Here is a 13,451-nt window from a genome sequence, read left to right as displayed (position 1 = left end):
CCAACTCGGGAGCTGCAAAACAACATTACGGACGACTCAAGGCTCAGGTCCAACAAAAAACTCGGGACCTAAAGAACAGGTGGTGGATGGAGAAAGCACAGGAGATACAACAACTGGCCGACATACATGATAGGCGAGGATTCTTCACTGCAGTCAAGGCCACGTACGGTCCAAATTCCCAAGGCCGCACCCCATTTATCATGTATTCAACTATAATTGTAACCCATGTATAAGCTGACCTAAGTTGTACACCTTGAGAACATTGGCCAGAAGGGGTGAACTTGTGGGAGACACTCCTAACATGGACTTTCAGGTATAAAAGGGGAAACTCCACCCACCTTCATCATTTGAGGTCTTGGTAATAAAGGTAACTGGTCACAGAGTGACCTTCTCTTAAGTATGGGCCTCGTTTGCATTTATTCTGTATAGTAAGGACATATCATTGGCGACGAGGATAGGATTTAAGCCACGCGAGCATGGCCACTAACAGCACAGAAGAGAGGTACTGTGTTGGTGATGATTGGGACGACTTTATTGAGAGACTACAGCAAAGTTTTGTCACTAAGGAATGGTTGGGACAGGATTCGGCCGACAAACGCAGGGCTCATCTGACGGTTTGTGGATCCAGAACGTACTCCCTGATGAAGGACCTTCTAGCGCCAGAGAAGCCGGCGGACAAGATGTTCGAAGAGCTCAGTAAGTTTATCGGGGAACACCTTAAATCGGCGAGCAGCATGCACATGGCGAGACACCGGTTTTACACGCATCGGCGGCAAGAAGGGCAAAGTTAACACGGCACACAGTTCTCTAGGCAGACAAGGGCAATCGGACATGCCCCAGCATGCAGTCGAACCCAAAGGGGGAATTCAACAGAGACAATGGCTAGCTGAACGGCGATTCATGCCATCGCAATGGACAATGCGGCCAGTAATGGGGCCATCAACACCTGTTAATGGTGCGCTTAAGGACAGTTACAGAGACAGTCAGAAACGATCAACTGGTAATGGACTTTTTGTTTCCAACAACGGGGCCTCCAGCTCATGCTGGAGGTGTGGAGGCAAACACTCAGCCAGAGCTTGCAGGTATCAGCAATACACCTGCAGAAACTGCAACGTCAGCGGTCACTTGGCACGTATGTGCAGGAAGCCTGCAGCTAGGTGGATGTACGAGGATGACGCGCCCGATATTAGCCCTATGAGGCCAAATGAATACTGTGGGAAATTGCTGGAAGCTAAAGTTTAGCGAGTTCATGAGGAGCACATATACAGTTCATATATCAGGACGCCACCGATAATGATGAAAGTGCTCCTCAATGGCATCCCAGTATTAATGGAGCTAGACACGGGGGCCAGTCAGTCCCTGATGAGTATCAAACATTTCAAAAGGTTGTGGGTGTCCAAGGCCAGGAGGCCAAAATTATTGCCGATTGACGCACAGCTATGGATATATACAAAGGTGCTCATTCCGGTGCTAGGCAGCGCCATGGTAGTCATGACCCACAAAGACTCGGAGAACAGGTTGCCACTCTGGATTGTCCGGGGGGGCGGTCCTGCACTACTGGGGAGCAGTTGGCTTGCTGTCATGAACTGGAAATGGGGCGATGTCAATGCAATTTCTTCTGTGGAGCGAGTATCATGCTGGACAAATGTATGTCCTGGACAAATTTGACTCATTATTTCCAACCCGGCATCAGCACTTTCATGAGGGCCAAGGTAGTGATTCACATAAACCCGGACGCCAGGCCAGTACATCACAAGGCCAGAGCAGTGCCATACGTGATGCGGGAAAAGATAGAATGTGAATTCGACCGCCTGCTGAGGGAAGGCATCATCTCGCCAGTCGAATTCAGTGACTGGGCGAGCCTGATTGTGCCGGTGCTCAAGGCGGATGGGTCGGTGAGGATATGTGGTGATTACAAGGTCACCATCAATCGGGTGTCACTCCAAGACCAGTACCCGCTACCGAGAGCGGAGGACCTCTTTGCGACGCTATCCGGTGGCAAACTTTTGTCAAAATTGGACCTGACCTCAGCTTACATGACCCAGGAGCTGACGAGTGACTCAAAGAAGCTGAACACCATCACGACACACAAGGGGTTGGTTGAGTATAACAGATGTCCGTTCAGGATTCGTTTGGCCGTCAGCGAAATAAGGAAAGCCTTCTCAAGCCGATTCCAAGGATGGTGGTTTTTTAAAAACGACATCCTCATCACGGGTCACGATACTGAAGAACACCTCCACAACCTGGAGAAGGTGCGAGGCAGACTGGACCGAGTAGGGCTGCAACTGAAAAAGACGAAGTGCGTCTTCTTAGCTCCAGAGGTAGAATTCTTGGGGAGGAGGGTAGCGTAACACGACGGAGCTGCGTTTATTCCTGTGGCTCCTCAACTATTTTGGTAATTTTCTTCCCAAATTGAGCATGCTGTTAGAGCTGCTACATGTGCTCCTACGCAAAGGTTGCGATTGGGTCTGGGGGGACAGCCAGGAAAGGGCTTTTGATGGAGCACGACGCAATTTGTTATGCTCCAACAAACTGTTAACGTTGTATGACCCGTGTAAGAAACTTGTTTTAACGTGCGATGCGTCGTCCTATGGGGTCGGGTGTGTGTTGCAGCATGTGAATGCCAATGGTCAGTTACAGCCGGTAGCTTATGCCTCCAGAAGTCTGTCCCAGGCAGAAAGGGGCTACGGGATGGTAGAAAAGGAAGCGCTAGCATGTGTATATGCAGTAAAAAAAATGCACCGGTATCTGTTCAGCAGGAAATTTGAGCTGGAGACAGATCACAAACCCCTAACATCCCTTTTGGCCGGCAACAAGGCCATAAATGCAAATGCATCGGCCCACATACAGAGGTGGGCACTCACGCTAGCTGCCTATGACTATACAATTCGGCACAGACTGGGCACTGAAAACTGGGCCGATGCATTCAGCGACCCCCACTAGCCACCACTGAGGGGGCAACTGAGCATGCTGCTGAGATGGTCATGGCTGCTGAAGCTTTCGAAAGCGAAGGCTCACCAGTGACAGCCAGTCAAATTAAAGTCTGGAAAAATAAAGACCCGCTACTGTCTTTAGTTAAGAAATGTGTCCTGAATGGGGACTGGGCAGCCATGTACGGGGCATGCCTTGAGGAATTTAAACCGTTTCATAGGCGCAAGGATGAACTCTCGATTCAGGCCGATTGCCTACTGTGGTGAAACCGAGTAGCCATGCCCCAGATGGGCAGAGAGGTATTTATCAGAGAACTTCACAATGAGCAGCCGGGCATTGTCATGATGAAGGCAATTGCCATGTCACACGTTTGGTGGCCAGGGATAGATGCAGACCTGTAACTTTATGTTCGCAGGTGCAACACGTGTGCTCATAAGAACATAAGAAAATAAGAATTAGGAACAGGAGTAGGCCATCTAGCCCCTCGAGCCTGCTCCGCCATTCAACAAGATCATGGCTGATCTGACCGTGGACTCAGCTCCACTTACCCGCCCGCTCCCCATAAGCCTTAATTCCCTTATTGGTTAAAAATCTATCTATCTGTGATTTGAATACATTCAGTGAGCTAGCCTCAACTGCCTCCTTGGGCAGAGAATTCCACAGATTCACAACCCACTGGGAGAAAAAATTGCTTCTCAACTCGGTTTTAAATTGGCTCCCCCGTATTTTGAGGCTGTGCCCCCTAGTTCTAGTCTCCCCGGCCAGTGGAAACAACCTCTCTGCCTCTATCTTGTCTATCCCTTTCATTATTTTAAATGTTTCTATAAGATCACCCCTCATCCTTCTGAACTCCAACGAGTAAAGACCCAGTCTACTCAATCTATCATCATAAGGTAACCCCCTCATCTCTGGAATCAGCCTCGTGAATCGTTTCTGTACCCCCTCCAAAGCTAGTATATCTTTCCTTAAGTAAGGTGACTAAAACTGCACGCAGTACTCCAGGTGCGGCCTCACCAATACCCTATACAGTTGCAGCAGGACCTCCCTGCTTTTGTACTCCATCCCTCTCGCAATGAAGGCCAACATTCCATTCGCCTTCCTGATTACCTGCTGCACCTGCAAACTAACTTTTTGGGATTCATGCACAAGGACCCCCAGGTCCCTCTGCACTGCAGCATGTTGTAATTTCTCCCCATTCAAATAATATTCCCTTTTACTGTTTTTTTTCCCAAGGTGGATGACCTCACATTTTCCGACATTGTATTCCATCTGCCAAACCTTAGCCCATTCGCTTAACCAATCTAAATTTCTTTGCAGCCTCTCTGTGTCATCTACACAACCTGCTTTCCCACTAATCTTAGTGTCATCTGCAAATTTTGTTGCACTGCACTCTGTCCCCTCTTCCAGGTCATCTATGTATATTGTAAACAGTTGTGGTCCCAGCACCGATCCCTGTGGCACACCACTAACCACTGATTTCCAACCCGAAAAGGACCCATTTATCCCGACTCTCTGCTTTCTGTTAATTCTCGATCCATGTAAATAAATTTCCTCTGACTCCGCGTACCTTTATCTTCTGCAGTAACCTTTTGTGTGGCACCTTTTTGAATGCCTTTTGGAAATCTAAATATACCACATCCATTGGTACACCTCTATCCACCATGCTCTTTATATCCTCAAAGAATTCCAGTAAATTAGTTAAACATGATTTCCCCTTCATGAATCCATGTCGCATCTGCTTGATTGCACTATCCCTATCTAGATGTCCCGATATTTCTTCCTTAATGATAGCTTCAAGCATTTTCCCCACTACAGGTGTTAAACTAACCAGCCTATAGTTACCTGCCTTTTGTCTGCCCCCTTTTTTAAACAGAGACGTTACATTAGCTGCTTTCCAATCCGCTGGTACCGCCCCAGAGTCCAGAGAATTTTGGTAGATTATAACGAATGCATCTGCTATAACTTCCGCCATCTCTTTTAATACCTTGGGATGCATTTCATCAGGACCAGGGGACTTGTCTACCTTGAGTCCCCTTAGCCTGTCCAGCACTACCCCGCTAGTGATAGTGATTGTCTCAAGGTCCTCCCTTCCCACATTCCCGTGACCAGCAATTTTTGGCATGGTTTTTGTGTCTTCCACTATGAAGACCAAAGCAAAATAATTGTTTTAGGTCTCAGCCATTTCCACATTTCCCATTATTAAATTCCACTTCTCATCTTCTAAGGGACCAACATTTACTTTAGTCACTCTTTTCCTTTTCCGTTTTATGTATCGGTCAAAGCTTTTACTATCTGTTTTTATGTTTTGCGCAAGTTTACTTTCATAATCTATCTTTCCTTTCTTTATTGCTTTCTTATTCATTCTTTGCTGTTGTTTAAAATTTTCCCAATCTTCTAGTTTCCCACTAACCTTGGCCACCTTATACGCATTGGTTTTTAATTTGATACTCTCCTTTATTTCCTTGGTTATCCCTTCTCTTACCGCCCTTCTTTTTCACTGGAATCTATTTTTGTTGTGCACTCTGAAAAAGCTCCTTCAAAGTCCTCCACTGTTCTTCAATTGTGCCACCGTTTAGTCTGTGTTCCCAGTCTACTTTAGCCAACTCTGCCCTCATCCCACTGTAGTCCCCTTTGTTTAAGCATAGTACGCTCGTTTGAGACACTACTTCCTCACCCTCAATCTGTATTACAAATTCAACCATACTGTGATCACTCATTCCGAGAGGATCTTTTACTAGCAGATCGTTTATTATTCCTGTCTCATTACACAGGACCAGATCTAAGATAGCTTACTCCCTTGTAGGTTCTGTAACATACTGTTCTAAGAAACAATCCCGTATGCATTCTATGAATTCCTCCTCAAGGCTACCCCGTGCGATTTGATTTGAACAATCAATATGTAGGTTAAAATTCCCCATGATTACTGCTGTTCCTTTTTCACATGCCTCCATTATTCCCTTGATTATTGTCCACCCCACCATGAAGTTATTATTTGAGGGCCTATAAACTACACCCACCAGTGACTTTTTCCCCTTACTATCTCCAATCTCCACCCACAATGATTCAACATTTTGTTCATTAGAGCCAATATCATCTCTCACAACTGCCCTGATATCATCCTTTTTAACAGAGCTACCCCACCTCCTTTCCTTTCTTGTCTATCTTTCCAAATTGTCAAGATAACCCGTATGTTTAATTCCCAGTCTTGGCCACCCTGCAACCACGTTTCTGTAATGGCCACCAAATCATAGCCATTTGTAATGATTTGTGCCGTTCAACTCATTTACTTTATTTCGAATGCTGCGTGCGTTTAGGTAGAGTGTTTTAATACTAGTTTTTAAACCATGATTTTTAGTTTTGACCCCTCCTGCAGCCCCTTTATATTCATACATATTGTCCCTTCCTAACACCTTGTGGTTTACACTTACCCCAGTGCTACTCTGCTCTGTTGCCTCCTGCCTTTTGCATTCTTTCTTGGGGTCCTGTTCATCTGAGCTCTCACCCATTCTAACTAGCTCAGAGCCCTCTCCTGGGTTCCGAATACTCCTCGCATTGAGGTACCGAGCTTTCAGGTTTGCCTTTTTATTAAACTTTGACCCTTTAGAATTTCGCTGTACAGTAGCCCTTTTTATTTTTTGCCTTGGGTTTCTCTGCCCTCCAGTTTTACTCATCTCCTTCTGTCTTTTGCTTCTGTCTCCATTTTGTTTCCCTCTGTCTCCCTGCATTGGTTCCCATCCCCCTGCCATATTAGTTTAACTCCTCCCCAACAGCACTGGCAAACACTCCTCCCTCGGACATTGGTTCCAGTCCTGCCTAGGTGCAGACCGTCTGGTTTGTACTGGTCCCACCTCCCCCAGAACCGGTTCCAATGCCCCAGGAATGTGAATCCCTCTCTGCTGCACCACTGCTCAAGCCACGTATTCATGTGAGCTATCCTGCGATTCCTACTCTGACTAGCTCGTGGCACTGATAGCAATCCCGACATTACTACTTTTGAGGTCTTACTTTTTAATTTAGCTCCTAGCTCCTTAAATTAGTCTCGTAGGACCTCATCCCTTTTTTTACCTATATCGTTGGTACCAATGTGCACCACGACAACTGGCTGTTCACCCTCCCTTTTCAGAATGTCCTGCACCCGCTCCGAGACATCCTTGACCCTTGCACCAGGGAGGCAACATACCATCCTGGAGTCTCGGTTGCGGCCGCAGAAACGCCTATCTATTCCCCTTACATTTGAATCCCCTATCACTATCGCTCTCCCACTCTTTTTCCTGCCCTCCTGTGCAGCAGAGCCAGCCACGGTGCCATGAACCTGGCTGCTGCTGCCCTCCCCTGATGAGTCACCCCCCTCAACAGTACTCAAAGCGGTGTATCTGTTTTGCAGGGGGATGACCGCAGGGGACCCCTGCACTACCTTCCTTACACTGCTCTTCCTGCTGGTCTTCCATTCCCTATCTGGCTGTGGACCCTTCACCTGCGGTAAGACCAACTCGCTACATGTGCTCAGCTGGGTAACGCACCCAGGGAAGCCCCCCTTATCCCCTGATCCTGGCCCGCCAAGCCATGGTCACGCATCCATGTGGACTACGCAGGTCCTTTCATGGGAAAAAGGTTTTTGGTTGTAGTAGACGCCTACTCCAAATGGATTGAGTGTGCCATTTTAAATTCAAGCACATCCTCTGCCACGGTAGAAAGTCTACGGGCAATGTTCGCCTCCCATGGTCTACCGGATGTCTTGGTCAGCGACAATGGCCCGTGCTTCACAAGCACTGAATTCCAGGACTTCATGGCAGGCAATGGAATCAACCATGTCAGAACGGCACCGTTCAAGCCGGCCTCAAACGGCCAGCCGGAACTAGCAGTGCAGATAATCCAACGGGGCTGCTCAGAATCCAAGTGGGTTCCCTACAAAGCCACTTATCACGCCTCCTGTTGGCCAATAGATCCCGACCACACTCGCTCACAGGGGTTCCATCTGCAGGGCTGCTAATGAAAAGGATGCTCAAAACCAGGTTATCCCTTATACCCCCTACTATGAAAGAAATTGTTGAGAGCAGGCGTCAGTCACAATGTGTCTACCATGACAGGAATGCGAGGGCGCGATGTATTGATGTCAATGACCCTGTTTTTATCCTTAATTATGCTGCAGGGCACAAATGGCTTTCAGGCACTGTGATTGCCAAAGAGTGGAATAGGGTTTTGGTCGTTAAACTTACCAATGGACAAATCTGCCGCAAACACGTGAATCAAACTAAAAGGAGGTTGTGCAACCCCATAGAAGAAGCAGAGGAAGAACACGACGTAGCGTTTACTCCACCACAGGTGACCGAACACCGGAACCAAGTGGAGGAGAGCCCAGTCACTGTGGGCAGTCCAGACAGGCCTGAGGCACCGCAAACAGCAGACACTCAGGCCAGCGCCCAACAACCGGAGCCCCAACTCAGGCGCTCTACAAGGGAGCGTTAACCACCAGAGAGACTTAACCTGTGATCCCAATAAGACTTTGGCGGGGGAGGTGATGTCATGTATTCAACTGTCATTGTAACCCAGGCATAAGCTGACCTAAGTTGTACACCTTGAGAACATTGACCACAAGGGGTGAACTTGTGCGAGACACTCCTAACCTGGGCTTTCAGGTATAAAAGGGGAAGCTCCACCCACCTTCATCACTTGAGGTCTTGGTAATAAAGGTAACTGGTCACAGAGTGACCTTCTCTCAAGTATGGGCCTCGTGTGCATTTATACTGTATTGTAAGGACATATCACCACTCCTGGCCAAGAACAGGGAAACACTCATCAAGGACACCGAGGCCCGATGGAAGGAGCACTGTGAAGATCTCCTCAATCAAGTCTCTGCCTTTGACTCAAGTATTCTCGATTCCATCCCGCAGCACGCCACCCACCATCAACTCAGCAAAACTCCAATGTTGCATGAAGTTGGCAAAGCCATAAAACAGCTTAAGAATAACAAGGCTACGGGTGCGAATAGAATCCTTGCTGAGGCGCAAAAATATGGTGGAGAGGCGCTGTTGGCGCGGATACATGACCTCATCTCTCTCATCTGGAGGGAGGAGAGCATGCTGGGAGATCTCAGAGACGCAGTGATCGGGACCATTTTTAAAAAGGGGTGAAGTCCGACTGCGGCAACTACAGGGGAATCTCCCTGCTTTCAGCCAGTGGGAAAGTTGTCGCTTGAGTTCTCCTTGATCGTCTTCTCCCTGTAGCCGAGGAGCTCCTCCCAGAATCACAGTGTGGATTTCATCCCCTACGGGGCAGCTCTCCAGTTGCCGGAAAAATGCAGGGAGCAGCGCCAGCCCTTATACATGGCCTTTTTCAATCTTACAAAGGCCTTTGACACTGTCAACCGTGAGGGTCTATGGAGCGTCCTCCTCCATTTCGGATGTCAACATCCTTCGCCTGCTTCACGATGACATGTAGGCCGTGATCCTTACCAACGGATCCATTACAGACCCAATTCACGTCCGGACTGGGGTCAAACAGGACTGCGTTATCGCTCCAATCCTCTTCTTAATCTTCCTCGCCGCCATGCTGCACCTCACAATCCTCGCCGCCATGCTCCACCTCACAATCCACAAGCTCCCTGCTGGAGTGGAATTAAACTACAGAACCAGTGGGAAGCTGGTTAACCTACGCCACCTCCAGGACAGGTCCAAGATCACCTCAACCTCTGTCGTTGAGCTGCAGTATGCGGACGACGCCTGCGTCTGTGCACATTCAGAGGCTGAACTCCAGGATACAGTCAATGTATTCATTGAGGCATTTGAAAGCATGGGCCTTACGCTTAACATCCATAAGACAAAGGTCCTCCACCAGCCTGTCACCGCCGCACAACACTGCCCTCCAATCATCAAGATCCACGGCGTGGCCCTGGACAACGTGGACCATTTCCCATATCTCAGGAGCCTCTTATCAACAAAGGCAGACATTGATGCGGAGATTCAGATCGCCTCCAGTGTGCCAGCGCAGCCTTCGGCCGCCTGTGGAAAAAAGTGTTTGAAGACCAGGCCCTCAAATCTACCACCAAACTCATGGTCTACAGGGCTGTAGTAATATCTGCCCTTCTGTATGGGTCTGAGGCATAGACGATGTACAGAAGGCACCTCAAGTCGCTGGAGATATATCACCAACGATCCTGCAAATCTCCTGGGAGGACAGGCACACCAACATCAGTGTCCTTGACCAGGCTAACATCCCCAGTATTGAAGCACTGACCACACTCGATCAGCTTCACTGGGCAGGCCACAGATACGAGACTCCCTAAGCAAATACTTTATGCAGAGCTCCTTCATGGTAAACGAGCCAAAGGAGGACAGCGGAAACATTATAAGGACACCCTCAAAGCCTCCCTGGTAAAGTGCAACATCACCACTGACACCTGGGAGACCCTGGCCGCAGACCGCCCGAGGTGGAGAAAGTCCATCCGGGAGGGCATTGAGCTCTTTGAGTCTCGATGCAAGGAGCATGAGGAGACCAGGCGCAGGCAGCAGAAGGAGCGCACGGCAAACCAGTCCTACCGACCCCTTCCTCCGACGAATGCCTGTCCCACCTGTAACAGGTTCTGTGGCTCTCATATCAGACTGTTCAGCCATCAAAGAACTCACTTTGGGAGTGGAAGCAAGTCTTCCTTGATTCCGAGGGACTGCCTATGATGATGATGATGAGTGGGCAAAAATCTGGTAGATGGAGTATAATGTGGGAAAATGTAAGTTTATCCACTTTGGCAGAAAAAATAGAAAAGCAAATTAGAATTTAAATGGAGAAAAATTGCAAAGTGTTGCAGTACAGAGGGACCTGGGCGTCATTGTGCATGAAACACAAAAATTGAGTGTGCAGGTACAGTAAGTAATCAGGAAGGCAAATGGAATGTTGGCCTTTATTGCAAGGGGGATATAGAGTATAAAAGCAGAGAAGTTCTGCTACAGGGTATTGGTGAGGTCACATCTAGAGTACTGCATGCAGTTTTGGTCTCCGTATTTAAGGAAGGATATACTTGCATTGGAGGCTGTTCAGAGAAGGTTCACTAAGTTGATTCCGGAGATGAGGGGATTGACTTATGAAGATAGGTTGAGTAGGTTGGGCCGAAACTCATTGGAGTTCAGAAGAATCAGAGATGATCTTATTGAAACATATAAGATAATGAGGCACTCGACAAGGTGGATGCAGAGAGGATATTTCCACTCATAGGGGAAACTAAAACTAGGGGACATAGTCTTAGAATAAGGGGCCGCCATTTAAAACTGAGATAGGGAGGAATTTCTTCTCTCAGAGGGTTATAAATCTATGGAATTCTCTGCCCCACAGAGCTGTGGAAGCTGGGTCATTGAATATATTTACATTGAATCTAGACACAGTTTTGAGCGATGAGGGAATAAAGGATTAAGGGGAGCAGGCAGGGAAGTAGAACTGAGTCCATGATCAGATCAGCCATGATCTTATTGAATGGTGGAGCAGGCTCGAGGGGTCAAATGGCCTACTCCTGCTCCTATTTCCTATGTTGTTATATTCTTATGTTCACACTTTTATGGTACATGTTGAACATAATTTTCTTTTGGACAGAGTGCCAGCCTCTGTCATGCTGCAGATCTTGACCCGGAGAAAGAGGAAGAATCACAATATCCCATACTTTCTTCCGCTACAGCTCCAAGGCACCTGACTGAAATCAGTGATACTTGTGAATCAGATAGAATGGAGTAAGTGATCTCCAATTCCACGTGTCACTGTTAGTTCTGATGATGCAGTTGAATTTCTGTCTCTGGTTCTCACAGCTGCCATTATTTTGAGCACTGTGGAAATGGCTTCATGGAGCCTGAGAGATAAGGGAAGGCAGGGTCATTTGTTCCAGTCTATTGGACCATAAAATGTGGCCTCTCCAGGTGAGTGATGTGCATGCACCAAGAACTGACACTTGTGAACTGTCAAAATGTCTTTTGATAGGTCGCATGCATCTCCGGGAGAAGGACATTCGCAGGCAGAGATTTGGGCTCTTTGCCCAACTCTTGCCCAGCGAATGTCCTTCTAACTCTTACAGCTGGTAAAAGCAAGCGTCTGGCCTGCTTTTACCAGTGTAAGAGTTTTAAAAGATAGAAAAATAAAATATTATTAATAATTTTTATATTAAAAACCCTGCCCATTAAGGTAAGTTTACATTTACCCCTATTAAAATATATTTAAAAAATTCAAAAAAAGAATTTTTTGTTTAAAACATTTAATTAAATTCAATTGTAATTAATTTTAAATATGTGAAGTGTTTCCTATTTATTTAAAACGTTTCTGTGCTTTTTGGATATCAGCAAACGGGGATCAGCATTCCTGTGAATGGAGATATTCCATTTTCATTGGTTAGTCCGGCCCACGTGATCCCTGGCTGCACATACGCTCCTGGAACACGGGGGCCCATATGTTGGACGGCGAATGGAGGCCTTGGACGCAGGTCTACGTTCCTCCGGGACCACCAGGTACTTTTGTAAAAAAAAATTTGGTCGGAGGCATCCGCCTGAAGGAAGCCTCCAACCGCAATTTCTGGGCCATTTTTATGTATAATACACATTCAGTAACAATCTGTTTCTAATCATCTGTCCATTGGGGCTGTTTAAAGTGAGCAATCAACAACACACAATCAGGAATTAAATAAAAATGTCACAAGCTAACATTGTCGCTTGGCAGCACATTTTTTTTAGTCAATATACCCACATCTCTTATCTTCCAGGATTACATGTCAACTTAAGTGTTGGAATTTTAATTATATTCACAGCCTGTTAGACAGTAAGGGAAGAGGTGCTTGGGTTGCTCTGTGTAGCAACTTTGGTAATGCATTCTAAATGATCATGTTTATTGAGATACTGCATTGAGTTACCATAGCATTTCTTCCTTCAGTTTGTTTACAAGGATGAACTCTAGAACTGAGAACTTCCGCTTGCAAGCCTTGGGGAAGGTGATTCAAGTTTCAGGAGAACTGTGATCTCAAACTGCTCATTAAGGACTTCCTGAAGATGCTACAAGTCGATGTGTGGGAATAGACTGCCCGATCAGCAGATTTTACTCAATATTATGCGCAGTTGTGCGCAGTTTGTCTGAAGGATTATCTGAACAACTTGAAACCAGCACCCCTTTAGTGAATGTATATTTATTCATTCAAAGGATGTGGGCATCTCTGGCAAGGCTGGCATTTATTGCCCATCTCTAATTGCCCTTGAGAATGTGGTGGTGAGCTGCCTTCTTGAACCGCTGCAGTGCTGTTAGGTCGATGCCAGGTGATCCGCCCGTTTAAAAAAAATCTTATTATAGCTTTTTATAGTGTTTTTGATAGGGAAGTTAATTGTCAACCATATAGCTGTGGGTCTGGAGTCACATTTAGGCCAGACGGGGTAAGGACGGCAGGTTTCCTTCCCGAAAGGACTTGAGTGAACCAGTTGGGGTTTTTATGACAATCCGGTAGTTTCATGGGCACCATTAGTGATACTAGCTTTTTATTCCAGATTTATTTAATTAACTGAATTTAA

This window comes from Pristiophorus japonicus, chromosome 3, assembly GCF_044704955.1.
Source record: "Pristiophorus japonicus isolate sPriJap1 chromosome 3, sPriJap1.hap1, whole genome shotgun sequence".
Classification (NCBI taxonomy): Eukaryota; Metazoa; Chordata; class Chondrichthyes; family Pristiophoridae; genus Pristiophorus; species Pristiophorus japonicus.
The sequence above is the reverse complement of the archived record's forward strand: the minus strand, read 5'-3'. Positions refer to the sequence as shown.